At 45.5% G+C, this 26,343-nt stretch overlaps 1 long non-coding RNA gene and 5 other non-coding genes across 6 annotated transcripts; 5 read left to right on the top strand and 1 right to left on the bottom strand.

The window, feature by feature from the left end:
* The first annotated feature begins 3,823 nt into the window (after nt 1-3,823).
* Nucleotides 3,824-3,905, top strand: TRNAL-AAG (transfer RNA leucine (anticodon AAG)). Its single transcript has one exon. It is a non-coding gene; the product is annotated as a tRNA-Leu (tRNA).
* Nucleotides 3,906-6,947: 3,042 nt separating this feature from the next.
* Nucleotides 6,948-7,029, top strand: TRNAL-UAG (transfer RNA leucine (anticodon UAG)). Its single transcript has one exon. It is a non-coding gene; the product is annotated as a tRNA-Leu (tRNA).
* A 71-nt stretch (nt 7,030-7,100) lies between these two features.
* On the top strand, nt 7,101-7,182 carry TRNAL-UAG (transfer RNA leucine (anticodon UAG)). Its single transcript has one exon. It is a non-coding gene; the product is annotated as a tRNA-Leu (tRNA).
* Nucleotides 7,183-10,318: 3,136 nt separating this feature from the next.
* LOC139053696 (uncharacterized) lies at nt 10,319-18,497 on the bottom strand. Its single transcript, XR_011510709.1, has 3 exons — nt 18,218-18,497; nt 16,574-16,710; nt 10,319-11,532 (listed from the first exon to the last, which is right to left on the bottom strand). It is a non-coding gene; the product is annotated as an uncharacterized lncRNA (long non-coding RNA).
* A 6,037-nt stretch (nt 18,498-24,534) lies between these two features.
* On the top strand, nt 24,535-24,616 carry TRNAI-AAU (transfer RNA isoleucine (anticodon AAU)). The gene has a single exon. It is a non-coding gene; the product is annotated as a tRNA-Ile (tRNA).
* A 71-nt stretch (nt 24,617-24,687) lies between these two features.
* Nucleotides 24,688-24,769, top strand: TRNAL-UAG (transfer RNA leucine (anticodon UAG)). The gene has a single exon. It is a non-coding gene; the product is annotated as a tRNA-Leu (tRNA).
* Nucleotides 24,770-26,343: the final 1,574 nt, after the last annotated feature.

The following is a 26,343-nucleotide window of genomic DNA, read 5'->3' as shown; positions in this document are numbered from 1 at the left end:
GCAACTCTCGGTGCCCCAGTCAAGCGCCCCCACGACGCGACGAAGGACCGGGACGGTAGTGCAACCAGCACCAACGAGGGGCCACCGCCGAAGGCGCCTCATGGGAGGCGGATGGGCTTCAAACCAAAACCTAATATTCCGCCTGAAAAAAAGCCTGTTGTCAAAGTGGGGGCGGTGACCAACGCCAGCAAGCCGGAAGGTCCCGGAGGCGGCTAGCCGAGGGCTAGTCGTGAAGGGTAAGCACCATGCTCCGGGCCTATTTTTTTTCCTTAGTTAAGATGGCTCTCTTACCGTCACTTACTATCGCCACATTGAACGTGAGAGGGTTGGCGGCTAGTCGTAAGCAAAGTCAGGTCCTACGGTTGGTCACTGACCAAGACATAGACGTACTAGCCGTCCAGGAGACCAAGGTTGACGGAGAGGAGGAGACCGGGAGCATGGTGCGGCGTTTCACGACTAGATATTATGCGGTCGTGAGTCACGCGGTAGGGACGTCCGCCAGTTGTGTTCTGTTTGTAAAGAAGTTGCCTGATCTTGTTGTTCAAAGTGTATTTTCATGCCAGTCTGGAAGGATGTTTTTTGTGATTTTGTTTATCGTGAAATTGAATTTCGAGTCATGTGCATATATGCGCCGAATTCTGTAGAAGAGCGCACCTTATTTTTTGAGAACCTTTTTCAGTATATTTGCAGCGATAACTGCATGATTTTGTTGGGGGATTTTAATTGTGTTTTGAGTGCTCGGGATAGAGTCAATAATGCCGGTATTCGTGATAGAAGCAGCAGTGTGTTGACTAAACTAATACGTGAAAATGAACTGGACGATGTTTGCGAGTGTCTGGAGGGGGAGCGGGAAGTAATGTACACGCGATTTCAAGGTAACAGTCACGCGAGGTTAGACCGCATGTACATATCGCAAGACATGATTCCAAAGTGCCATAGTTATTCTGTGGCACCAGTATCGTTCTCAGATCACTGCTTGGTGAAATGTAACATAGGCACGGAGAAGAAGAGAGAATCTTTTAATTGGGACCTATGGAAAATGAATGCCTTACTACTAAAAGACCAACCATTTGTAGAGGCAGTACATGAGGCTGTAAGGGAGGTTTGTGAGGATAATAGTCAAATAACAGCAGAGAAATGGGAAGGGTTCCAACAAAACGTAAAAATGAAAGCCTGTGAAAGATCGAGCTGCTTAAAGTTTGAGAAGGAAATGAAAGAAAAGAGCTTGCGAAAGACACTTAAGCAGCTGATAGCGCTTGAGTGCGAAGAGCCAGGGGCGTATAAACAAGATGTGCGAACCATTAAAGAAAAAATTGAGCAGCTCGACAAAGAACGGTATCAAGGTGCGATTGTGCGCGAAAGAACAAATGCATTAGTAGCTGGAGAAACGCCCACTAAAAGGGCGCTTGGACTTGAAAAAGCTCACGGTCGAAGGAATCACGTCGATAAGATTCTATGGAATGGCACAACTGCCGACGACAGTAAGAGTATAGGCCAAACGTTTTTAGAGTATTACCAGTCCCTCTTTGCGTTTCAAGAAGCGAATGTAGACGAGTTCAAAAAGGTCTTCCTCGGTCGCATGCCGCGATTGAGTGACGACACAAAAGAACGATTAGAAGTGAAAATAACAGAAAGCGAAGTTGAAAAGGCAATTGAGGATTTGAATCAAGGCAAATCACCTCGACCTGACGGCCTGGGCGCTTGTTTATATAAAGCTTTCAAGAAGGAACTGTCACCGTTGCTAGCACGGCTGATTAATGATGGGTATGAGAACAAAGCTTTGCCACCTTCTTTTGGCAAAGCGCATGCCATACTCCTCCCTAAGAGTGATCAAGTAGAGATACTTAGGCTGGTGACATCTTACAGGCCGATATCTTTAACCAATGTAGATGATAAAATTTTCATGAAGGTTTTGGCAGCCAGACTTTAAAGTGTAATAAAGGAAATTGTCGCAGATCACCAAACATGTGGGATAAAGGAAGGTCGACTTTTCGAATATTCACACGATGCGGTGCGTGCTCGAGTGCTGCGACGTCACATTGGGCGGAGTCGCAGTGCTTCAGCTCGACCTCGAGAAAGCCTTTGATTGTGTCTCGCATGGTATTTTGTTTGCCATATTGAATCACGTTAATATTGGTTCCATCATCGCTGAGGAAGTGACGTTGGCGTATCAGAACTGCACAACACGCTTAATTGTGAATAAATCATTGGGGGCCCCCATTAATGTCATGCGTTCTGTGCGTCAGGGCTGCCCCCTCAGTCCTCTTTTGTTTGGAATTTACATAGAAACTATGTGTTTGGCCATAATTCAAAATGATCAAATACGCGGTTATAATTTGGCAGACACAGAAGTCAAGGTCTTGGCATATGCAGGTGACATCGCAGTGTGTTGTACAAGCAAACAAAGTGTAACGGAAACGATAAGCGTAGTGAAAAGTTTTTGTGGTGTGACGGGGAGTAGAGTGAACTGGGGGAAGTCCCTCGGTTTGTGGCACGGAGAGTGGTCTTCCGCCCCCGACCATTTTGCAAATGTGAACTGGATGAAAACCCCGACCAAGTATCTAGGTGTTCCCATGGACAGTTCAAAAATAGCGACGAATACTGGATGAACCAAACAAAAGAAACTAGAGAAAAAGCAGAAAGGTGGAAAGGCATCAACCTGTCTATTTTCGCTAAGGCAACGGTGTGTAACATGTTTTTTATTACGAAGTTGTGGTATGTCATGCAGACGTTGTACTGTTCAAGGGTAAACGTGCAAAAGCTGCACAGAGTGTTCGCGGTTTTTATCTGGGGCTCTACCTGGGAAAGGTGTAGCCGAACAAATCTGTTCAGGCACGTGAAGGAAGGGGGGCTGGGCTTGGCGCATCTTTTTGTTCGACAGCTTGTCAACCGCTTTTTGTTTTTTCGCGATGTGCGCGATCCTTTTTTGCGCACCGTATGTCAGCTCAGGTTGAGCGACGCATTGCCTGCATATGTTGTCAGTACGGCAAGCATGACCGGAAGACTGCGTGGTTATTTTAAGGAAGTGGCCGACAGTGTGCGTTTCCTTTCAGTTCGTTTTTCAAACGATTATCCGTGTCACGTGAAAAGGATAACACTGTATAAAGATGTGTGCGACATTGTGTTTCTTGTGCCGTTATACAGAGCCATATACAGTGGAGGGCCAGGACAAGAGGTCCTTAAACGGGTGAAACGAATGCAGGTGCCACCAGGTGTTAAAACCTTCTTTTTTAAGCTCCACACAGGAACGCTCTCTGTGAAGACTTTTGTCGAAGAACGAGGCTGTCTTGTGCCGTGGGGATCCCACTGCTTGATCTGTCAGAAGCCGGAGACCATTGATCATGTTTTCTTGCACTGCTGGGCGGCGGTTTTCTTATGGGACGTTTTAAAGCGAACGCTGAAAAAGGAGTTACCGGTGGACCCCCAAGGGATCAGGTATCTGCCAATTAAAGATGAAGACGGAGTACCGTATGATCTCATTATGCTGAATGCCCTCCACTCTATATGGCGAGCTCGCATGGCCGGATATCATTGCGACGCCGACGCTCGGCCAGCGCGTATATATTTCAGAGAGTCTATGTCCTTATTTATTGAAACGCAGAAAATTCAAGAGTGTGCACCGGATTGGCTGTCGAGGCTCGAACCTCTTACAGTCATGAAGGAATTTTAATTTGACAACGTCAGTCCTATGCGGATAGACGGCTTTGTAGCGCTTTTTGTTTCTTGCCTTCTTTTGCTCTTGCAAGAAGCTTGCATTTGTGTCACGAGTGTGAAATTCATATGTACGATGTCATATTGAAAACCGGTAATAAATAAAAAAAAAGGTAGCGTGGCCGAGCGGTCGAAGGCACTGGTTTAAGGCACAAGTCTCTTCGGAGGCGTGGGTTCGAATCCCACCGCTGCCAGATCGTTTTGCTTCTTTACGCACGCGCGTCGGCGAAAGGCGCACGCGATCGTCATACTGCAGTAGAACCGTGGTAGCTTGACCGAGCAGTCTGAGATGGACAACTATTCCTGCTAGATACTTGGGGGTTCCTCTCCAACATTATAGAAATACTGCAGAATACTGGGCAGGAGAGACAGAAAGGCTCAAGGATCAGTCTGAAAAATGGGGAGGGCATAACTTTTCTATGTTTTCCCGCGCTACAGTCTGTAATGTGTTTTTTGTTGCAAAAGTGTTTTATGTACTTCAAGTGTTCAGTATGAGCAGAACTTGTGTCCAAAAATTACACAGAGTGTTTGCCACCTATATATGGAATTCTACCTGGGAACGCACCAGTCGGTTAAACTTGTTCCTTTCGGTGCGACACGGAGGGCTTGGTCTGTGTCATTTATTTTTGAAACAAATAGTTTCAAGGTTTTTCTTTCTGAGAGACCAAAGCGATGTTTTCTTGCGTACTGTTATACACATGAGGCTGTGTAATCATATCCCGGATTATATTGTCTCATCAAATGTAGATACGCGTGGAACCTTGAGCAGTTTTTGGCGCGAAATAGTGTCTGCATATCAAGTACTGAAGCCACGGTTTTCCTTAGAATATTTGAGCGCAGTGACACGTAAACAATTGTACAAAGATCTAATTGATGTGTTTGTACCAATACCGTTGTACCGCTCCATCTATCAACTAGGACCAGAAAGAGACGTATTAAAACGAGTTCGAAAAATGCCAGTAAGAGCGTCATCTAAATCATTCTTTTTCCAACTGCACACGGGCACGCTCGCTGTAAAGCCATGGCTTCAAAGCAAAGGCATCTTTGTCCCATAGGGATTACACTGCCTGATATGTCGAAAGGAGGAAATGATAGAACACATCTTTTTGGACTGTCACGATGCTGTTTTCTTGTGGGACATCCTTAAACGGACACTTCAGAAAGATTTGCCAGTAACGCCCTTTGGTATCCGATTCTTGCCATGTGAAGATCCAGATGAAATGTCATGCGACATGTTCATGTTACTGTGTTTGCATAGTGTGTGGAAAACGAGGATGGCGGTCAGAAATGCCGATGTCGACGCAAGATCGGCCATGCAAAACTTCAGTGAAAACTGTGTGTACATACGAGATATTCTCAAAATCCAGAGGAACCCACCGGATTGGATACCTGTGCTTGATAAGCTGGCTTCTCTGAAGCCATTTTAGCTTCACACTCCAGCCATGAAAAGGCTCACGCGTCTTTTATTGTACTTGTAAAATTGTATTTATGAGTTCTGTGTTTGGAAGTTCCAATCCGGTAATAAAGAAAAAAAAAAGCGTGGCCGAGCGGTCTAAGGCACTGCATCATTATAAACAAGAAGTTAAGTGAACCAATCCAGCTTTTCTCCAGTGTGAGGCAGGGATGTGCAATTTCATCATTACTTTTTGATATTTACTTAGAACCTTTCTGCTTGAGTTTAATAAATAGTCAAAGTGTACGCGGTTTTATGCTTGAAACGACGGAAGTCAAGGTCCTCGCATACGCTGATAACATTGCTGTCTTTTGCAAAGATGCCGAAAGCATCAAAGAGGTGGTTAGGTTGACTGGCGAGTTTTGCAAGGAATCTGGCTGCAAGATCAATTGGGAGAAGACCGTAGGTTTCTGGCATGGAGAGTGGAGCGAGAGGCCTGAATTATTTGCTGGCATCCAATGGACAGCAATGCCAACAACGTACTTAGGTGTCCCATTACAATGTTATGAAGACACCGAATCGTATTGGAACGAGGAAACAGATCGCTTGAAAGAGAAGACGCAGGGATGGCAAGGTCGAAATTTGTCAATGTTTGCCCGTTCAACTACTTGCAATCTATTCTTAGTTGCCAAGTTGTGGTATGTTATGCAAGTATTGTTCATGTCGCGTACTAACCTACAAAAAATTAATAGAGTATTTGCACTGTTTATTTGGGGAGGAAGTTGGGAACGAACGAGTCGAACTAATCTGTTTTTGTCCGTCAGAAAAGGTGGCCTTGGCCTGTCGCACCTGTTTATCAGACAGATTGTGTCGCGTTTTATATTTTTAAGAGATCAGTGTGACCCATTTCTGCGTACAGTTATGCAAGTTTGTTTACACAATGCACTACCTGAATTCATCGTCTCTACAAATAAGACTGCGATGCACCGTATAAAAGGTTATTGGCGCGAGGTTGTAGTAGCCTTTCGCATGCTTAAAGTAAGGTTCTCCATAGAATACTTGAGTACGGTAAAAAAGAAAAAGCTCTACAAGGATTTACTGGATGTGATGTTACCTCTGCCAGTGTACAGAAGCATATACACTGGAGGTTGTGGACAAGACGTCTTAAAACGGGTTAAAGCAATGCCGATACGACCACATGTAAAATCCTTTTTCTTCAAGCTCCATACAAACACTCTACCTGTAAAAACGTGGCTACAAGATAAAGGAATAATTGTACCGTGGACAGTCAACTGCATACTATGCCAAAAACCAGAGACAATAGAACATGTATTTATTGAATGCTGGGATCCCATTTTTCACTGGGACATCCTTCAGCGAACTATCAAAAAGGACTTACCTATTACACATCATGGAATCCGGTATTTACCAGTTGAGAATCACGGCGACATTCCCTACGACATGATAATGGTACTCAGCCTCCATAGTATATGGAAAACCCGAATGTCGGTAAGACATGCCGACACTAACGCTCGGCCTGTAAGGGAAAATTTTATTGAACATGTAGCGTATATGCGAGAGCTTTACCGAGCCCAGCCAGAAACACCTGATTGGGTTACACTGTTTGATGAGTTGATTAATTTCAAAAGGTTTTGAGATCCCTCTGTTTTCTGTATTGTGTAAACAGGCAATAAAGAAAAAAAAGCGGTCTAAGGCGCTGGTTTAAGGCACCAGTCTCTTCGGAGGCGTGGGTTCGAATCCCACCGCTGCCAGATCGTTTTGCTTCTTTACGCACGCGCGTCGGCGAAAGGCGCACGCGATCGTCATACTGCAGTAGAACCGTGGTAGCGTGGCCGAGCGGTCTAAGGCGCTGGTTTTAGGCACCAGTCTCTTCGGAGGCGTGGGTTCGAATCCCACCGCTGCCAGATCGTTTTGCTTCTTTACGCACGCGCGTCGGCGAAAGGCGCACGCGATCGTCATACTGCAGTAGAACCGTGGTAGCGTGGCCGAGCGGTCTAAGGCGCTGGTTTTAGGCACCAGTCTCTTCGGAGGCGTGGGTTCGAATCCCACCGCTGCCAGATCGTTTTGCTTCTTTACGCACGCGCGTCGGCGAAAGGCGCACACGATCGTCATACTGCAGTAGAACCGTGGTAGCGTGGCCGAGCGAAAAGGTCCCGCTGCTTCCGGCCACCGAGCGTGACGGACGCATGATGACGGGCTCCGTTGGAGCGGCTTCAGCGGCCTTTTCTAGCCGCGGAAACAGGACGATGGAACAGGAGGGCACCTACCAAGTTGTTCTGCCAGGTCTGCCAACAGGTCGTTATGTTTTAAATACAGTTTTTTTGCACGCCGATATTACGGCGCGACCGTACCGGATTGTAGATTTCCGTGACGCATTGGCACCGCATTCGCTTCTTCCGGATGTTATCGCCCTGGGGGCGTATCGCATGAGCCATGTCTGGGCTATCACTTTCAAGGACGCGGACGCGGTGAAGAAGATCTCGAGCATCGGGGAGCTGCGTGTAAAAAACCGGCGCTGCCTGGTGATTGACCCGGCGAACCAGGACGTTCGACTGAAGCTCCACTGGCTTCTACACAATGTGCCTGATGAGGACGTGCGTGTCGCCTTTGCGCCCTATAGGAAAGTTACCGAAGTAGGCCGGGAGCGCTGGCGTGTGCAGGGTATGACAGAGAAGGGATCAACCACCCGGCTTGACACCCTCAAGTTGAAAGCGGGCGTGAAGTTGGATGACTTGCCACACCAGCTGAGCGTTGGCGGTGAGTTGGCGCTTGTCGTGGTACCAGGCAGACCCCCGCTGTGCCTTCGGTGTCGCGGTACGGGCCACATCCGCAAGGAATGTCCAGTCCCGCGTTGCGGAATCTGCCGACGCTTCGGGCACGAAGACGACCAGTGTACTCGCACTTACGCGAGCATTACAGGCCCGGGAACCAGCGAGGACTCGTCCGAGATGCTGATGGACGAGGCGGATGCTGAGGAAGCAGCCCGTGTGGGTGGACAACCACAGCGCCAGACTCGGCCATCATTCACGACTCTGGTGAAGCAGAAGGCAGGGCCGTCCGGCGCAACAGATGGTAGTGTACAGGCGCAGCATAAGCCTGAACAGGACGACGATGACAAGGCAAAGGAGGCGGCGAAAGCCGCGGACGCTAAAGAAAGCAGCGTGGAGACCCCCGGCATTGATACCATGGAGACGAACCAGGAAGCGGCGAGCACCATTGCTGGAAAACGTCCGCATGAAGAAAGCGGAGACGTCAAGCTGCAGCCTGGCGGTAGCGGCGATGAGCCTCCGCCGAAGGCAGGGGGACTGAGACGCTCGTCTTTAAAACCGCGGCCGAACATTCCGGCCGACACGCGGAAGGCGGGGAAACCGCCTCCGTAGTAACACAGTGTCCTGGTCGGTGTCAGCGCCTGTTGTGTTGGTTGACCGGTGTCAAGAGGTCCTGGCAGTCGTGAGGAAGGCTACGTCAACCATGAAGGTAGGCACCATGCGGATAGAGGCGTTTCTTCTTCTAAGACATGGCTTTTAATCTTGTTGCTCCACTTCGGGTTGCGACCTTGAACGTCAGCGGTCTGGGAGCAAGAAGGCGACAATACCAGCTTAATCGCCTTCTTCTGGATAACGATATTGATATAATTGCTTTACAAGAGTCGAAAATAGAGAGCCAAGAGCACACTGACCGCATGGTGTCTTCCTTTCAAGCAAACTTTCATGTTTGCGTTTGTCATTCTGTTGGGACGTCGGGTGGGTGCCTTGTATTCATACGTAAGACGTTAAGAGTGAACGTAGAGGCTGTATTTGCATGCCCAAGTGGTCGCCTTTTGATTGCTGATTTCACATTTTCGAATTTTTGTTGGCGAATAGTTTTTGTATATGCTCCTAATGTAGAAAGCGAGCGTACAATTTTCTTTGAATCCCTTGAGCCATGGTTGAATGGCGACAAGTTTTTGCTTGTACTGGGAGACTTCAACTGCACTCTAAAAATTTTAACACCCTTAAGGGTGTAAATGACTTGTCCTATGGGTGACACCCTTTTTGGGTGTATTGCTACACCCCAAGCAACGGGATGCAAATTAACACCCCACAAAAGAAGGGGTGTTAATATGACGTCACCTCGCCTATGGGTGTAAAACAAACAAACACCCTTTCTATATGGGGTGTAACACAGACACACCCCTTTCAATATGGGTGTAGCATGGACAACACCCTTCTAAAAGGGTGTTATCCCTGCAAGTATTTTAGCGTTCACTACAGCCATGTAGTTAATGGGCAGACTAGCTACTGTGAACGCTGCCTAGCCTTAGCTATGGTACTACCTTGTTCAGTATGAGCCAGAATCTGTAAGGCGTCCTCATATTGCGCTTCTGGTCCGTCATGTGGTAGCATAACGTGCGACCCTTTCAGGCAAACAATTTAAGGTTTCGCCATTGCAGCAAGGCACACAGGCCATGCTTTTCGTAATCTTCCTCTGCAGTAATAGTATACTGCCGGCAGGATGCAGAGCGCAATAACAATGCGCGCTGCACTAAGGACACAGGATCTCCCGCACCTTGGTGCACCAGTACTTATAACCCCGTGGAAACAGCACACAGCCAAAAGCATGGTTACATGCATTTCAGAAATAATTAAAAACCTCCACTTTTCTTGGTCAAAAATTTTCGCAACACCAGCTCGACCAGGAGGGAAAGAGAACACAGCTCGTTGTTGTAGCTCATATTGAATGCAATAGAGCGCAAGCAATGCATGGATTGGCGACGGTAACAAGTGCAGTACTAGAGAAGCATACGTTTGCCTGTCAAGAAGTTTTTTGCCGTTTTAAGCACACATGTTATACCTGTATTCATCGAAGTTGTCATTTATCTCCACGGGATGCTTCTACTAGTACTTTCACACATATGACTTAAAGGTAGCACTGAAAGCCAAAGATCAAAGTGCTTCCACGCCGAATAATGTTTCAGCATTTACGAACAAAACAGCATGTGTAGCTGCGCATGCTGCTCAATATATAAGCATGCACTATTTCCTGAAATATATGTATGCTCCATTTACTGCCAGTGACCTGCTTATACCCAATAATTTAGTTTATTTTTCACCATGTGCTTGCATAGAATATTCCACAGGCATTGTAAGTTAAGCTACCAGAATAACAATCAGCTAGTCTAAGGTTATGTAATTTAACAAAATCATTGTATAATTTGTGACGAAATGGCAGAAGTATTTATTTCATTAAAGAGAAATGGTTACATAATAATGTTTGCACATTTTAAGTGTAAGAAGGAAAATAAGGAGTAAAACCATACCAATACAAAGACATAAGCACCGAATAATGGCACAGGCTTGCTCAATTAAATTTTAAGCAGAACAGTTTTTTTAATTAACCTGATTACGAACTATTACATGTTTTCATTCGAAAAGCACTACATCTTATTATAAAGCACAAAAATAACCGGTCACATAAGTAAGAACAAGTCTGAGTCTGTCTTTAACACAAGGATAGAAAGTTGGGCGAGTTGGTACAGTAACATGATCTTGGATTGTAGCGCGAAGTGACACGGACACAGACTAGAAGCAGAGAGGATGAGCGCTAACTCTCAACTAAATGTTTATTGAAATGAAGAACATATATATAGGTGACTGCAAAAAACCGCAGCACATCTAAATGAATATTCAATACATAGTAGTAACATGACGACAACAAAAGCCATCAGCCATCAACTGCGTGGCAAATCTGAGTGCAAGCTATTCTCTTATCAAGTATACCTGTAGGCATTGCGACCAATGTGCTCCCAAGATGTATGAGGCATTAGTCATTGCAGAGTTTTAAGGACATGACAATCCTAGGTTGATTATGTTCTTAAGGCTTTTTCCTCACTTTCCATCTTTTGAAACGTGTATACTTTACTTATGAAAACAAAAATGCTACAACTGGCGTGTGATAATCTTTGCGTCTTATTTCCTAGCAGCTCACTGAAACGAGCCATGATGACAAATTCAAATGCCGTTACCTTATTAGACATTCAAATTTCTTAAACACAAACAAAACCAGATAGGCATTAGAGTGAGCATCACTTAAATACATTACACTGGTTTAAAGTTATTGCACCACTTTGTGCCAGGTAAAAATGTTAGAAACATCAAAAATGTTAAGATTCTACGGCCAACCATGAAAACTAAATAAAAAAATCATTAAGCTTTCTTAAACGGGTACAGGAGCTTTACAACTGGCCGTCTTGGTGATGGACACGCAGATAGATGAGCAGCCATTCCACTGAGACGAGAATGTTGAGGGCTTCGCATGGAAGTCTGCGAGACACTGCAGAGTAGTTCTTGGTCCAGATGAAGGAGGTTGCTTGCATACACATCTGGGCCACCATACTGAATGCATGGTGTTACCGCAACCTTTTCCCCCTGCATTGTGGTAAAAAAGCATGGTTACGTTTATACGATATTTAATATGCAAAAAAAAACGAAGTGAGGCATGCAGACAGGACACTAGAGTAGAGAAGTGAACATGAACACGAAAAACATGAAAAATTTCGTTAAATTGTTTTATTAGATAAAATTTTTATACTATGTGTCATTCATTATGAGGGCTCATAACTGCAACATATTTAATATATAAGCAGGTAGAATTATCAGCTTGGTCAGTTTGCACAAGCTCGTTTGAGGCAAGAAATCGAGTTTCACAAACACAACCTAAACATTCTTGATTGAAAAAGGAACACCTCAGATGACATGCACTCCTGTGAGTGGGAATTGCACAGTTCAAGAAAAACAAATTAAAACTCGCAGACCGAAAGCAAAATAATTGATAGGTTTTAGTAGCACAAGGGCATCTTTGGCCAATGAGCGCCAAGTCTATACTGCAAAAGATAAACTTAGTGCATCTTTACAAAGCAAATATATAAAGATGACTAATGCCTCTCTGCACTGCAGTTGCTTTGCTCTAGCGTGAAGTCATTTTAATGCATGCACCCGTACATACACACGCTACACCCAAGTGTAACAGCTGCAGAATTAAAATTAGGCAGCAACAAAGTCGCAACCTTTAACCATTGATCCCAAGCTGTACTAGTGACTGGAGGTAGTACCAATATCGCCAATGACGAGTCGCACTCTTTCTGCCCGATGATATGCTGCTCTTATTGTCAAAGATGAGTTACAGTCGGCATTGAGGGAAGGCTGCCCTCAAGGGCAGCTCTTATTTTTGTGATATTTCTAACCAGAGACCAATGAAGTAATATATTTTTGGAATGAGAATGACACCGAAAAATTGAGTACGTAAAAAATTTGGTACATTCTTCCGGAATTAACTTGGGGGTTAACGGCTAAAGAGCCAATCCAGAAACTAGAACAAGTTTTGACGTGTTTGCTACCAGTCAATGCTAGAAAATATGTTGGCATTCTGTAGTTTTGTCCAACAATGCAAAAGGGATTCTTAATAACTGAGGAAATAAATGGAAAAGTATCATGAAGTATATTTCGTGAATGTAATGCAGAATCAACCAACTTCTGTTACTGTATAATCTCCACATGATTAACCTGCACTTTCTGAACTAGTTCAGGAGGTGCTGCATTTCACTACTCATTCCACCAGTTCAACGTGGCAGCAACTGCATGTTGTGATTTGTTTTACTTAGTGCAGGCTTTGTACAGGGCGAGTTCACAGCATTCCCTGCACTTGGCCAAAAGGCATGTTTACGCAGCAGGTGTGGTGCCGCTTCTACACGAGTGAGGTGGAGAAATAAGAGTTTCATACAATAATTACTAGAGGGAACTCTGACGTTAGTGTCCACAGGAGATCAAACAAGAACGGCTGTACCAGCATGGAAATTAGGGGAAGTACATGGATTTGCCTAAACTTCGTCTGTTTGGCTTCAAACGGCTTTGTGACTTTGTAAACTAGTCATTTTCAACAATAAACTGTGTAATAAATAAATAAACATTAAAATCGTCCGACGACAGGATTCAAACACAGGAACTCTAGAACAGAAGTCTGATATTGAAACCATTAAGCCACGGAGGCATGTAACGACAAGCGAGTGCAACGCCATGATAAATTTATCGCGGGCATACCAGTGCCTAGAGACGCTTGGCGCCTTTCGATTTGGCCACGTGGACAAGCTCAATCGTTGCAATTAATAGCAATTGTGCGTGTTGGCGCCGTCTTCTGCACTTCGAAGAGTACAGACTGCGCTGAAATTTACGACAATAAGATTTATATAGCGTATAATATACGAAGCCAAAAGAACGTCTGAATTCACAAGCACGAATATCAGACAAATTCATGTGCTTCCCATCATTCCCATGGTGGTACGACTCCAGCACCAGAGTTCCCTCTAGTAATTACTGTAAGAAACTATGGCAGAAACAGGAGTAATAAACTAAGTTTTGCTGTCCTATAAATCTTACTGCTCATTAATTCCAAGTTTTAGTGCAGTCACATGTCTAGTAGGCAATTGTGGTATTTTTCATAAACATTGCAAAGCCAACTGTGATGAATGTTCACTACGGTAAATTGTTTATGATCGAGTAGCATAGACTACCGAAGAAGTCTCTGGAAGGCAAGTTAAGTAATTTTCTTATTAGCAGCCTTTACACAGCATTCGAGCATATGACACATGCACCTCAGATATGCAGATAATATTTCCTTGACTCAGCAAGAAGCGATGCTTCATGTTCCACGAGGCTACTTCTATCAAAGCAGTATTGGAGCTCTCTAAAAACAATGCCAATGCAGATGATCCAAATATTTTTCAGGGGCAACAGTTATGCCTGAAATCATGCTAGATTAGTTTTTTTAAACACATGCTCAGACCATGTTACAAGTGCTTCATAAAATGCTCCTATTTATTAGACTAGTCATATATCTGTACACAAACGCTACTAATTCGGTCCCATGCTATATCATCACCTTACCAAAAACTTCACTTAATAATACACATGCTGTGATAAGATTTGAGACCACATTGAGATACTGAACAAGGTGAATTCATTATTTTTAAAATGAAGCTCCTGTTCTTCCAAACGAGAAGAAAGGATATTGAGGGTCAAAATTTTTCTGAATCACAGCTGGAAGATGCCAGGGAAGGCACGTGGAAACTTATTTGTAATTTTCTATTTAAATGTAGAAATGATAAAGGGAAATGAAAATGGTAAAAAAAACAACCAGGCATGGGGGGAGAACGAACCTACAGCCTTTGCATTAGGGATGCGATGCACTAACCACTGTGCCACCGAGGCAGCATTCAACGGTCCACAATGGCCCCTCAGATTGTCGACGCTCGAACACGGCCGTAGTACCACAGTGGTTAGTATATCACATGCGTAATGTGAAGGTTATGGGTCCGTTCCCCACCCACAGGTGGATATCTTTTAATTCACTTTCACTTACCTAGAATTTATCATTTCTATACTTCATATAAAAAAACTTAAAACATGTTCCTGTATGCTTTCCTTGGCCTCATTATCTGCTGGCTTCTTCCAGTTGTGTTACTTCCAACACTTATAAATATTCTAATCTGGTAAGTAAACAGTTTTGCATGATGCTGGAATGCATTATAAAACATTATTGCAGGGCCGTGTTATGTAGAATGCCTTACATTGCCCAGGCAAGGTGTATTAATGTCAATCTGAAAAAAAAACCTACTCTAAGCTGAAATGCTGAGTACTGCTGTGTGCAAGAGGGTTTAACGAAAACAACTTGTTCAGAAATAAAGCCACCAAACAACGAGGAAATATGAAAACTAGATGAAAATTTGTGCAGTTGCATGTTAAAAATTTAGCACAGCAACATATGAAGATATAATGAAGGAAGCGCGAAGATGGTTTATTTTGGACACACGAGGCAATATACTTGAAAGATGCATATGAGCTTACACGTGGAGAAATATTGTTTATGTATGAGCAGAACTACGAACAGGCCTAGAGCACACTGATACAAGGTGTCGAGCATGTAAATCTTATCATGCCCTTAAGTCAAAGAAACATGGCTGTTTCTGATGATTCGCTAGACATGGCTGGCTCACACAACTTAGCCACTTCTATATATGCCTTGTAATTACCAGGTTGTCTGTATGACATGTGCAAGCTTTAAATATGTACAAGTGCCACGTAGCTGGACAGCACCAAGGTAATGTCGTTTGCCATGGTTTTGAGGAAGTGAAACCAATTCTTGCATTTTTTCTAATTAGGTAATTAGTTATTAACAATTATTTAACTGCTCAAATATTTTACTCAAAGCAAAAGTGTCAGTGCGAAAATTGTAGAGCATTCTGAAAAATTCCCAATCCAGCTTTCTACTGCTCAGTAGGTGCAACAAATTTTTTTTTTCAAGCTTGAAAGAAGCCAGTGAACACATGCAAGAAGTGCCGTGCAACTAACCGCTCCTGCACCTGAACACCATTTGGCTCCTCCTTTCGTGCTTGAAAAAAACTTTTTGAAAAGAATATTTTAGAAATTGATTAATTATTATTGACTATGTTTTAGGCAAAATGCATGAAATAGTGTGACTGCCACTTCCATTTTCGGCGACATGAATTGACTCCATCCAAATCCAGCTATACATGGTGCGTGTTTTGAGCTGGTTCTGTAATTTAGGCTAGTTTTGACTAATTGAAGCTTCGCACCCTAATAATGGAGTCAGCCTAAAAAGAAATTGGTACATAAACGGTCGCTGTCAGTACTCCATACTCCTCTAACTTAGTCCAAAGTGCTTGTGAGCCAAGAAGTTGGTAGTTCTAAGCGGTATTTCTCATTTTGACCTGGTGTTATAGCCCACTTACTATGATGCCATGCTGCTCAGTCATGCTGGTCCCAGCTTCAATCTAGGCCATGGCAGCTGCCCTCCAATGAGGGTAAAATGCAATAACGCTTATGCACTTAGATTCAGGTGTATATTAAAGAAGCCAGGTTCCCAAAACTTTAGGTTTTGTGATGTAAAAGCCCATAATTTAATTTTAAAATTTAAATGTGCTTTATTAGGAGCAGGGGCATCATTTTGAGCTTTTACTGCACTGCCATGGCACCAAGAAGCTCCAAGTAAATAAAAACAATTTCTTAGACAATGTACATATCTTGCAAACATTTACAAACACTTCTCTGCATGCACTTCTGTTGCTGTTATATTTAGATCCGTATGCCAAGGCGGGTTATGATGTTAGAACATGTTTCAAACTTTTTTTTACCGCTTTAAAGTTGGTTATTTTACATCTCACTGTGTGTCGAACGCAGATTTCAGTGCATCAATTTCTTCAGAAAGCGCACTCTTTATTTATTTGTGCATGCAAAAAGGGTTCATAACTGCTTTCTGAAGGTCTGTATAACAAGCAAAAAACAATTCTATGTAGGCTGCACAAAGAGAAAGGATTGGTTTGTAAATATGTTATTTAGTTCTTAAAAAAAAGAGGCAGCTGTCAGTATTCTGTTCCAAAGTAAAAATTGCCCCTACCTGGCTCTGCTTCATTTTCCGATGTTGATGGTCCATTCGGGGGCACTCAACTGATAGGCTGCACTTTGGCGATGTCGGGTGTGCTGTCACCAGGCCCAAGGTCGATCGACATCCTCACCAAAAGACGAGTCCAAACGCTATAAAAGAAATATCTCATCATTTTGCTATCAGTTTTGTCATCTTGCGTGTTTCACACACGGCCGTCAGTGAAATATTTCGTCACTTTGATACTGAAAGAAATTCAAGCATTTTCTGGCAGCCAAGCTGATGATGATGATGCGTGGTGTTTTATGGCGCAAGGGCCAGGTTTGACCAAAGAGCGCCATGAGAAGTGGTAATGTTGACGATGTATTATGGAAGATGTGACTTGGCTGTGAACTGGCCTAAAAATTGTTGCTGTAAAGTGCGTAAAATCTACGTGCTATAAAATTATGGTGATGACAAATGACGAATACTATGAGCATTAAAATCCATCGTGGAAGGATGATGCAAAATAGAAAATATATAGGATGGTAAAATTACGTGGAGCACTGCTGCCTCGCCAGAGCCCTTGAAACACAAGGGCCTAGAGGCATGTGCTATACGAAAGAGCTATCACAGCGGCATCCTCTGAAGAGAGGGCGGCAGCCAAGCTGAATACACAGTAAATGGAGAATATTAAAGAGCAAACGCAGTTGTCACATTAGATTGATCAAGTACAGCAGAAATGGAAAATAAATCAGTGATACTGTGTCTGTTGGCGTTGAATGCAAGAAACGTAAAAACAGGAACTTGCAGCCACGCCACGTTGAATTTCTCGCGTTTGCTACACCTCACAAGTTTGGCATCGTTCGGTACTCGGGGATAGTAACCGCTTAAAATCAAGACGAACGAGCGTCGGCATAAATTAACAGGATAATTAACCGGGCAATATTGGCGCATAAAACAACTCACGTAGCGAAGCTACTGTCAATTACCCGATGACGCATCTGCGGGCGGTGCGGTTCGGGCGAATAATTCGAAAAGGAATGAGAGTTTCACTTGTTTCACGCCTACTAAGCTAAGACAGAATTTGAGTTTCTTACCAAACTATACTGGATATTTACGCTCCGAATAAAACGCTGAAAATTTTGTTACGTCACATTGCATACGTATGAGTGAGGAAATTGCTTTTATTGTGTTCTGCCCAGAAGGCATGTAGCAGCAACCACTCTCATGCAACAAAAGCATGAAAGTGGTACTCATATGACATCGAAAACAAACATACACAGCGCCAACGTTACGCCCCTTGGAGTTGGAACTAAGCACGATCAAGCCAGTTAGTTTTCTAGCTTTCATAACGCCATGAACACGACCAAACATCGAGCGAAAATACTCTCTGCTCTCGAAAATTAATACCGCTTCCATTTATATACCTATCGCTGCCACAAGCAAAAGTCAGTGGGCTAGCTGTCCACAAGCCGCAGATTAGACTGACAGCAACATATCACGGTAACGTAAAACAATTTCCACGCTGACTCAGCAGCCGCGGTGTGCTCTAAGTGCCAAAGTTCTCGTTTGCCGCTCGAAATTCACACCATCATGACGGGCACTGCATCTTTCACATGAAATACTGCACGCTTTGCTCCGGAGCTCAATAGGAGGGCGAAAAGCATTTGCACGTACCTGAAATCCGCATGCCGGAAACCCGTCGACGCTTCCGAGAACGGGACGCACAGCCATACACCCGTACGGCGGCTTGACTTGGACGTGAGGCACTTCTATCAAACATTTCACATGCGACATGTTTCACACCGATTGCGCGAGCACCAGAAAATGACGCAGGCCGCATTGCGACGCCGGGCAGACGTGCAGCCACCGATGAGCTGTGTGCGCGGATTGCAGAGAACAAAACCATACAAAACGTTAGGCGCGAGAAGATGGCGGCTGTCGTTGCGGAGACGAAGCCACGAAGCGAACGAAGCAATGAGGCGCGAGTGAATGTTGCCAACTGTTGCTTCCGCGTTATGCCGGCGGTGGTGGCTTTAGTGGCGTGTGTTGCGGTTGTCTAATTTTTTTTATTTCTTTTCCCCAATCAGTATAGCTCAGTTCTTTGTTTGAATTTTTAGCTGTGTTGTTTGGCATTATCTTTGTCTTTTTATGCTATTAAGCGGCCAATTATGGCCTCTCAGGTTCGCGCGCGCCAGCTTCGCGCGCAAATCTCTGAGGCCACTTGTTAGACAAGACAACTCGTTAGCAAATGCCGTTATTATCGTTGTTGACGTTTCATCATCTTTTCTTCAACTGAGATAGAAAGGTAGTGTCCCTTTTCCCGGGATTGGGAGGGGGGCGATCAAGACGACATCGCTCAGCGGGGGGCGGGGGAGTAGATTGGTGATGGTTCTTATCGCGAAATTCGCGAACCCTGCGATATTTTTTTATAACGGAAGCATTTCTATACTTCCCCAACAAGAAAAACCATCCGCCCGTCAGTCCGTACCGCACGATATCTTTCAAAATAGAACCCGCAGCAGCGAGTGAATTCACCTTCGTGCTAGCTCTCGCTTCAACGCGACCGAAGCGGCGAGAACACTGCGCTCACGAAGCTTTCAGCTTTTGCCGCACTATGCGCTTTTCGCAGATCACTTTCTAGATAGGTGTACGCGCGTCTGTTTTCAAAGCGAAGTAAACGGTGAGAACACAGCGCGTGAAGTTTTCAGCAGTGGGCACACTCTGTCCACAATGCAGTTCGCTTTCAAGATACGGTTCGCGCGGCCCTGCCACAAGCAGCCGCCGCCGGAGAACGGTTGATAATGGTTCGTCGCGGACGAGGAGGGCTAAAGAGCGATAACGGCTCAAAACGAACGGAACGTCACAAGCGCGCCTGGCCCCGCCACCTGCAGTACTTCGCTTGCGCCGCCGACCAGAGCACCTCGTGTCGCCGCAGCGCTGTCGCTTATACTTGTCGGATCAAGTCTCATAACATTGATGACGACATGGACTGCGTGTCGATGAGGAAGAGTCACAATGCTTACGCACACTTAGACAAATCCGAGAGGAGTTCCTGTGTGATTTTTTTTTTTTACCGGAAATGTACAGTCAGCGGTAGGACCAAGAGTTGACAATGCCTGTAAGAGGGGTGCCAAGCTTTTTTTTTGTGAGAGTCTTGCCCAGGTCCCAAAGATCTGCTCAAGCTAAGACTTGCTGATGGCTGTATGTGTTTTTTTTATTGTTGCATGCCCTCGAACCGCCACAAATCCTGCAGTGTAATGGCATTAGAGCAGTATTCACGTCCAAAGGGAAATGCAGCCGGTAATTGGGCTGCCTAAGGTTTGCTGCCCGGCGGCAGCTGCCCTCCCGTCCCCCGTTTCCGTTGACAAGTTAGGGAGGGTGGGGGGGGTCTAGAGCAATCTTACACCCCCCTGCCCACAGTGGCGTAACCAGAAAATTTTTTCGTGTGAGGGGGGGGGGGGGGTCCCAATTGACCATGGAGGGCAAAGGCGCGGGGCCATTGCCATAGCAGCGAAAATTTTACTGTTAGTGAGCGTTACAAGTGCCCGGCGTGCCCCACTTGGCTACGCCGCTACTAGCCTCCCCCCCTCCGCAATAGACGCAAATCGAGCTATCAGAACGTGCATGACAAGCATGCATGACATATTATGAAATGTCGAAAAAAATGAAATGGATGTCGTCACATCATCATCATCATCAGCTTATCTTGACGTCCATCGCAGGACGAAAGCTTCTCCAGTGATCTCCAATACCCCTGTCTTGTGCTAACTGGTTCCACGTGTCTTCAAGTTTCCCGATTCCATCACGTCCACATTATTTTCTGCCGTCCTCGGCTGTGCTTCCCTTCCCTTAGCACCCATTCTGCAACTCCAATAGACCAGCAGTTCTCTCCCTTACGCATTGCAATGTCTGCCCAGCACGACTTCTTCCTCTTAATGTCAACCAGAATATCAGCTATCCCCGTTTGCTCTCTAATACACATCGCTGTCTTCTAGTCTATTATCATCATGCCTAATAATTTTCATTCCATCGCTCGTTGCGCGGTCCTCAACGTCTTCCCAAGCTTCTTTGGTAACTTCCAAGTTTCGGCCCCATACGTTAGTAACGGTAGAAAGCAATGGTTAGCAGTAAGCTCCCTGGTCATGATTTAGTAAAGCCTACCGTAAGCTCTCCAGCTAATGTTTTATTTTTGTTAAATTCCTTGATCAGAGGCCCCTGCGAGTAATTACCCTCAATAAACGTATTTCTGCGCAGATTCTAGAGGCTGACTGCCGGCCATGACATTCGTTCTCTCGCCAGGCTGCGGAACATTACTTTTCTCTTCTGCATACTAACTCTCAATCAGACTTACACTTTCTTCGACAAGTTCCTCAAACGTTTATTGCAAATAGGCTGCAGCGTTGCTGAGTATGCCAATGTCATATACAAACCGTAAGTTGGTGAGCTATTTACCGTTAGCCTTCACTCCTAACCATTCCCAGTCTAACTGGTTGCACACCTTTAAGTATTCAGTGATAGCATTGTAAATATTTTGCCATTGATCATATGAAGCCTTTTGCAGATATCTGGCTATGCAAAGTCTGCGCGTTAGTGTCATCCGTTCGATATCAACATTCGTGGGAAACTTCATTTTTGACCACTGTTCGGAGCCAGTGCGCTGCTGCCTAGGTGCCCCGATCTAATCATTCCAACTACCTGATTCAAGCGCAGGTAGCGCGCGTTTCATGTATAGCCAATATCAACGCCTTAACTGGCAATGTTCATTAATCATATACTGTAAGCTTGTTCACTTACGCCCTTATAATTAGGGTGTAAATTAGAAAGACTGGGGTGTTCCAAGGGTGTTTTCTTGTTGAACGCCCTTTTCCGTTAAAAAAGGGTGTTTCAAGGGTGTTTACAAGGGTGAAAAGATGAATACACCCGCATTACACCCATAAGGGTGTGAAAATTTTTAGAGTGTGTGTGTGCGCCGCAGCTGACAGAGTGAAGTTTAGGCCACTGAGAGACAAGAGCTGTGAAGTTTTGAATACTTTTGTGCATGAGTATGGTCTCGAGGATGTTGGCAATGTGTTTTCCACTGGGACCCACCCAGAATACACGCACTTTCAGCGGGAGAGCCATGCGAGACTAGACAGAATGTATGTATCTGTCGATCTTATGCCGCTATGCTCAAGTTATGACGTTAAACCTGCGCCTTTCAGTGATCATTGCCTCGTGAGCATGACTTTAGGAATGAAGGGCAGGAAATCGCGCTTTAACTGGCACTTATGGAAATTAAACACAAGGCTTTTGGAGGATGAAGGGTTCATTATGCAAGTAAAGACCAAGCTAGACAAACTGCTAGACGCGCAGCCAGCTAGTTTTGCAACTGAATGGGAAGGGTTCAAAGAGTGGGTAAAAATGAAAGCAATAGAAAAGAGCAGCGCGGCTCGCTATAAAGAGAAAGAAAAAGAAAAAGAAATGAACGGGCAACTTGAATGGATGCTGAGCATGGAAAATAGCGCGCCGGGAACTTTCACGAAAGAAATACGGGAAGTGAAATGCCAGCTCGAAAGAATCGACGCCGACAGGTATAGGGCCGCCGTCACAGGCGCAAGGTCTGAAAAATTGTGGGCTGGCGAAACGCCGACAAAACGAGCGCTATCAGACGAGAAAAGATACGCTTGCCAGAAAGAAATTAGGAGCATCCGATTTGACGGCCGGACTTCGGAAGATGCGAGAGACATTCAGTGTGCTATAGCCGAACATTTCACAGAACTTCTTAGCAATAAGCTCGAGACCATAGAAGGCTTCCATGTAGACTTCTTGAGGCTGGTGCCAAGACTAGATGATGAAATTAAGGAACGTCTTGAACTGCCTATAACTTTACAGGAGATAGAAAAAGCAATAGACGACCTAACATCTGGGAAAGCTCCTGGGCCAGATGGGCTAAGTGCGGCCTTTTATAAAACCTTTCGGCTTCCTGTTTCACAGTGCATGCTCCATGTGATAACTGAGGCTTATGAGCGCAAACGGGTTCCATTGTCTTTCAATACGTCCCACATCGTTCTAATTCCCAAGACTGATGATCCGGAAGAACGACTGTTGGTGGGGTCATATCGACCGATTAGTCTCACCAACGTCGACTACAAAGTATTTATGAAGGTTCTAGCAAAAAGACTGCAGTCTGTGATCACGAAATTGGTAGGGTCTCACCAGACGTGTGGAATTAAAGGCCGTAGCATCGCTACAAATATACATGTCGCACGCAACGTATTAGAGTGTGTCGATGCAGTTGGCGGTCAGATAGCAATGATGCAGCTCGATTTGGCGAAAGCCTTTGACCGCGTCTCCCATGAAATCCTTTTTTCCATCCTGGAACACTCCAAACTAGGGGACATTATAGTAGAGGGCGTAAAAATGGCCTACAAGAACTGTACGACCCGCATTATAGTTAATGGCGATCTCACTGACAAACTTGCTGTACGTTCTTCAGTAAGACAGGGATGCCCGCTTTCCCCCTTGCTTTTCGCAGTGTATTTAGAGCCACTATGCCTGGCAATTATCAACTCTGACCGAATTTCAGGTTACAGACTGCAGTCATCACACGTGAAAGTACTCGCGTATGCTGACGATATAGCGGTGTTTTACGCTGATAGACAGAGCATCTGTGAAGCGACAATTGTGATTGAAAAATTCTGCGCTCAGACTGGAAGTCAGATCAATTGGGGAAAAAGCTCCGGTTTTTGGCATGGCGAATGGGACGTAACACCGGGTTGTTTTTCTCGGCTTCGATGGTCCACCTTGCCAACGCGGTATCTAGGAGTACCTCTGGATTGTTATCGGGATCCCAGCTCGTACTGGAAAGAAGAAACTTCGAGAATAAAAGAGAAAGCGGTCGCGTGGCAAGGAAGACAGCTATCAATGTTTTCCCGTGCCTCTATCTGTAATGTCTTTTTAATTTCGAAGCTCTGGTATGTCATGAATGTGCTGTGTGCTACCCGAACAGCTATTCAAAAAATGCATCGTGTTTTTGCTGTTTTTATTTGGGCGTCTAACTGGGAAAGAACCAGCCGAACTAACCTGTTTGTTTCCGTTAAAAGCGGAGGCCTTGGCCTGGCGCATCTTTTTTTGCGTCAAGTGGTCTCGCGATTTATGTTTTTGCGCGATCAAAGTGATCCCTTTCTAAGATCTGTTATGCAAGTGCGCCTACAGAGACTGCTCCCTGGAAGGATAGTCTCCTGTGTTAACATGTGTGGTGCTGTGACAGGATACTTGCGCGAGGTTGTACTTTCGTGCAAGATGTTGGAAGTACGTTTCAGCCCTGAATACCTATGTAATGTCAATAAGAAAAAGCTGTACAAAGCGTTGGTTGACGTGATGTTGCCGGTACCCATTTATCGGACACCTTACTTTGGAGGCCCAGGGCAAGATATTTTAAAAAGAGTTAAGAACATGCCCGTTAGACCTGTGGTCAAAACTTTTTTTTTTTAACTGCATTCCGGTACGCTGCCTGTTAAAACCTGGCTGCATGATAAGGGTCTTTTCGTGCCATGGACAACACACTGCTTGTTATGCAGGAAGCCCGAGACAGTGGAACATGTTTTCCTAGAATGTTGGGATTCAATTTTTTATTGGGATGTCCTTCAGAGGACGATTAAAAAGGAACTACCTTTAAGTCCTTACGGCATCCGGTACTTATCAGTTGAAAGTGAAGAAGTACCCTACGATTTAATTATGCTTCTTGGCCTCCACAGCTTGTGGAAAACGCGAATGCAGGTGCGACATGCAGACATAAATACAAGATCCACACGTGAAAACTTCATCGAAAGTGTTGTTTATCTTCGCGAATGTTTCAGGGCTCAGACTGATCCACCAGAGAGGATATCACTGTTTGATTATTTGTCACAAATGAAAAGTTTTTAGCACCACTCGCGTCAGTCCAAGTGTGGCTGAAGTGTTTTATCATGTTACTTTGTGTTATGCGTCCAAAAACAGCAATAAAAAAAAAGATTAGCGTGGCCGAGTGGTCTAAGGCGCTGGTTTAATGCACCAGTCTCTTCGGAGGCGTGGGTTCGAATCCCACCGCTGCCAGATCGTTTTGCTTCTTTACGCACGCGCGTCGGCGAAAGGCGCACGCGATCGTCATACTGCAGTAGAACCGTGGTAGCGTGGCCGAGCGGTCTAAGGCGCTGGTTTTAGGCACCAGTCTCTTCGGAGGCGTGGGTTCGAATCTCACCGCTGCCAGATCGTTTGCTTCTTTACGCACGCGCGTCGGCGAAAGGCGCCCGCGATCGTCATACTGCAGTAGAACCGTGGTAGCGTGGCCGAGAGAGATTCTACTTCCGGCTACCGTACGCGGACGCAGAATGTCTTGCACCTCAGGGGCGGTTTCAGCGGCCCAGCTGGTTCGCGGCATCAGGTTGAACGATACGACATCGCAGGAATACCAGATCATTTTACCGCAGTTGCCTTCAGGTACGACCATTACGACTACTGTTTTTTTGCACGCTGATGTAAAGACAAGGCCATACCGTGTCGAACATTTCCGAGATGCCTTAGACCGTCTGCAGCTCATGCCGGAAGTTGTGGCCCTAGGAGCGTATCAAATGAATCACGTCTGGGCGATAACATTCAAAGACGGAAAAGCCAAGCAGAAGATTTTGACAGCCCCAGCCTTCAGTGTTGTGTTGTCATAGACCCCTGCAACCAAGACATCAGGATGAAGCTGTATTGGCTTCTGCACACCACACAGGACGAAGACGTGAGAACTGCCCTGTCGCCTTACGTGGCAGGCTGTAATGACAAGGGTTCCCACACGCGTCTAGTATCCCTGCGCCTGAAGGCTGGCTACACCGTGTAAGACCTGCCACACCAGCTCCGCGTCGGCGAAGACCATGCACTAGTGCATGTACCAGGGAGACCGCCGCTTTGCCTCCGGTGCCACGGCACGGGTCACATACGGCGCGAGTGCCGAGTTCCACGATGTGGGCTCTGCCGTCGCTATGGCCATGACGATACCCAGTGTGTGCGTAGCTACGCAAACGTAACAGGGTCCGGTAGAAATGACACTGTGAACGAACACCTCATGGACCAGGTCGATGCGGAGGAAACAACCAGCGGAGGTGGGGTTGCATCAAGCTCTGGCGGCAAGCCATTAACGCAACCCTCCTTTGAAAACGCTGAAGGAAAGGACGACAACCAGGACAGCAAAGCCAACGAGCTACAAGAAACAGCAGAAGATGATAAAGTCTCGGACAACACAAGCGTTCCTGCGACCGTCATGGAAACCCATGAGTTCGAACTTAACAAGGAAGACGCCGACAAAGACGGAGGCAAAAGCGGCACTTCAGCTGTCTCAAAGAGGCCGCGTGAACGGAATGAAGACGTCGGCAAGCGAGGCGAAGACTGCACTGGCGAGCCAGTCCTGAAGACACCAGTCATCAGAAGAAGTTTGTTTAAAGTAAAACCCAACGTGCCGCCAGACAAAAGGACCACACCGACAGTGACCCCGCGTTAGCGGGGTTGCTGACCGGAATAACACTTGATGGTTGAACTGGGTCGGACGAGCAGCGCTGTGTGTCAGCAATGTGTTCCGCCAAGGAACACGCTTCGGCCTCGTTTCAAACAGCGAGGCCACTTCTTACAGAGCGGCGTGAGACTGTGAGTCTGAGTCCCAGAATCGTGAATCTATCGCACTGCGGTCGGCTTGACCCCTCACATTCAATGTCCTTTAATTTACCGTCAGCGCTTCGGATAGGTACTCTGAATGTAAGAGGGTTAACGGCGAGAAAGCGACAAGTACAGTTAAAGCGCCTGTT

Source organism: Dermacentor albipictus, chromosome 1 (assembly GCF_038994185.2).
Source record: "Dermacentor albipictus isolate Rhodes 1998 colony chromosome 1, USDA_Dalb.pri_finalv2, whole genome shotgun sequence".
Lineage (NCBI taxonomy): Eukaryota > Metazoa > Arthropoda > Arachnida > Ixodida > Ixodidae > Dermacentor > Dermacentor albipictus.
The sequence above is the reverse complement of the archived record's forward strand: the minus strand, read 5'-3'. Positions and strand labels throughout refer to the sequence as shown.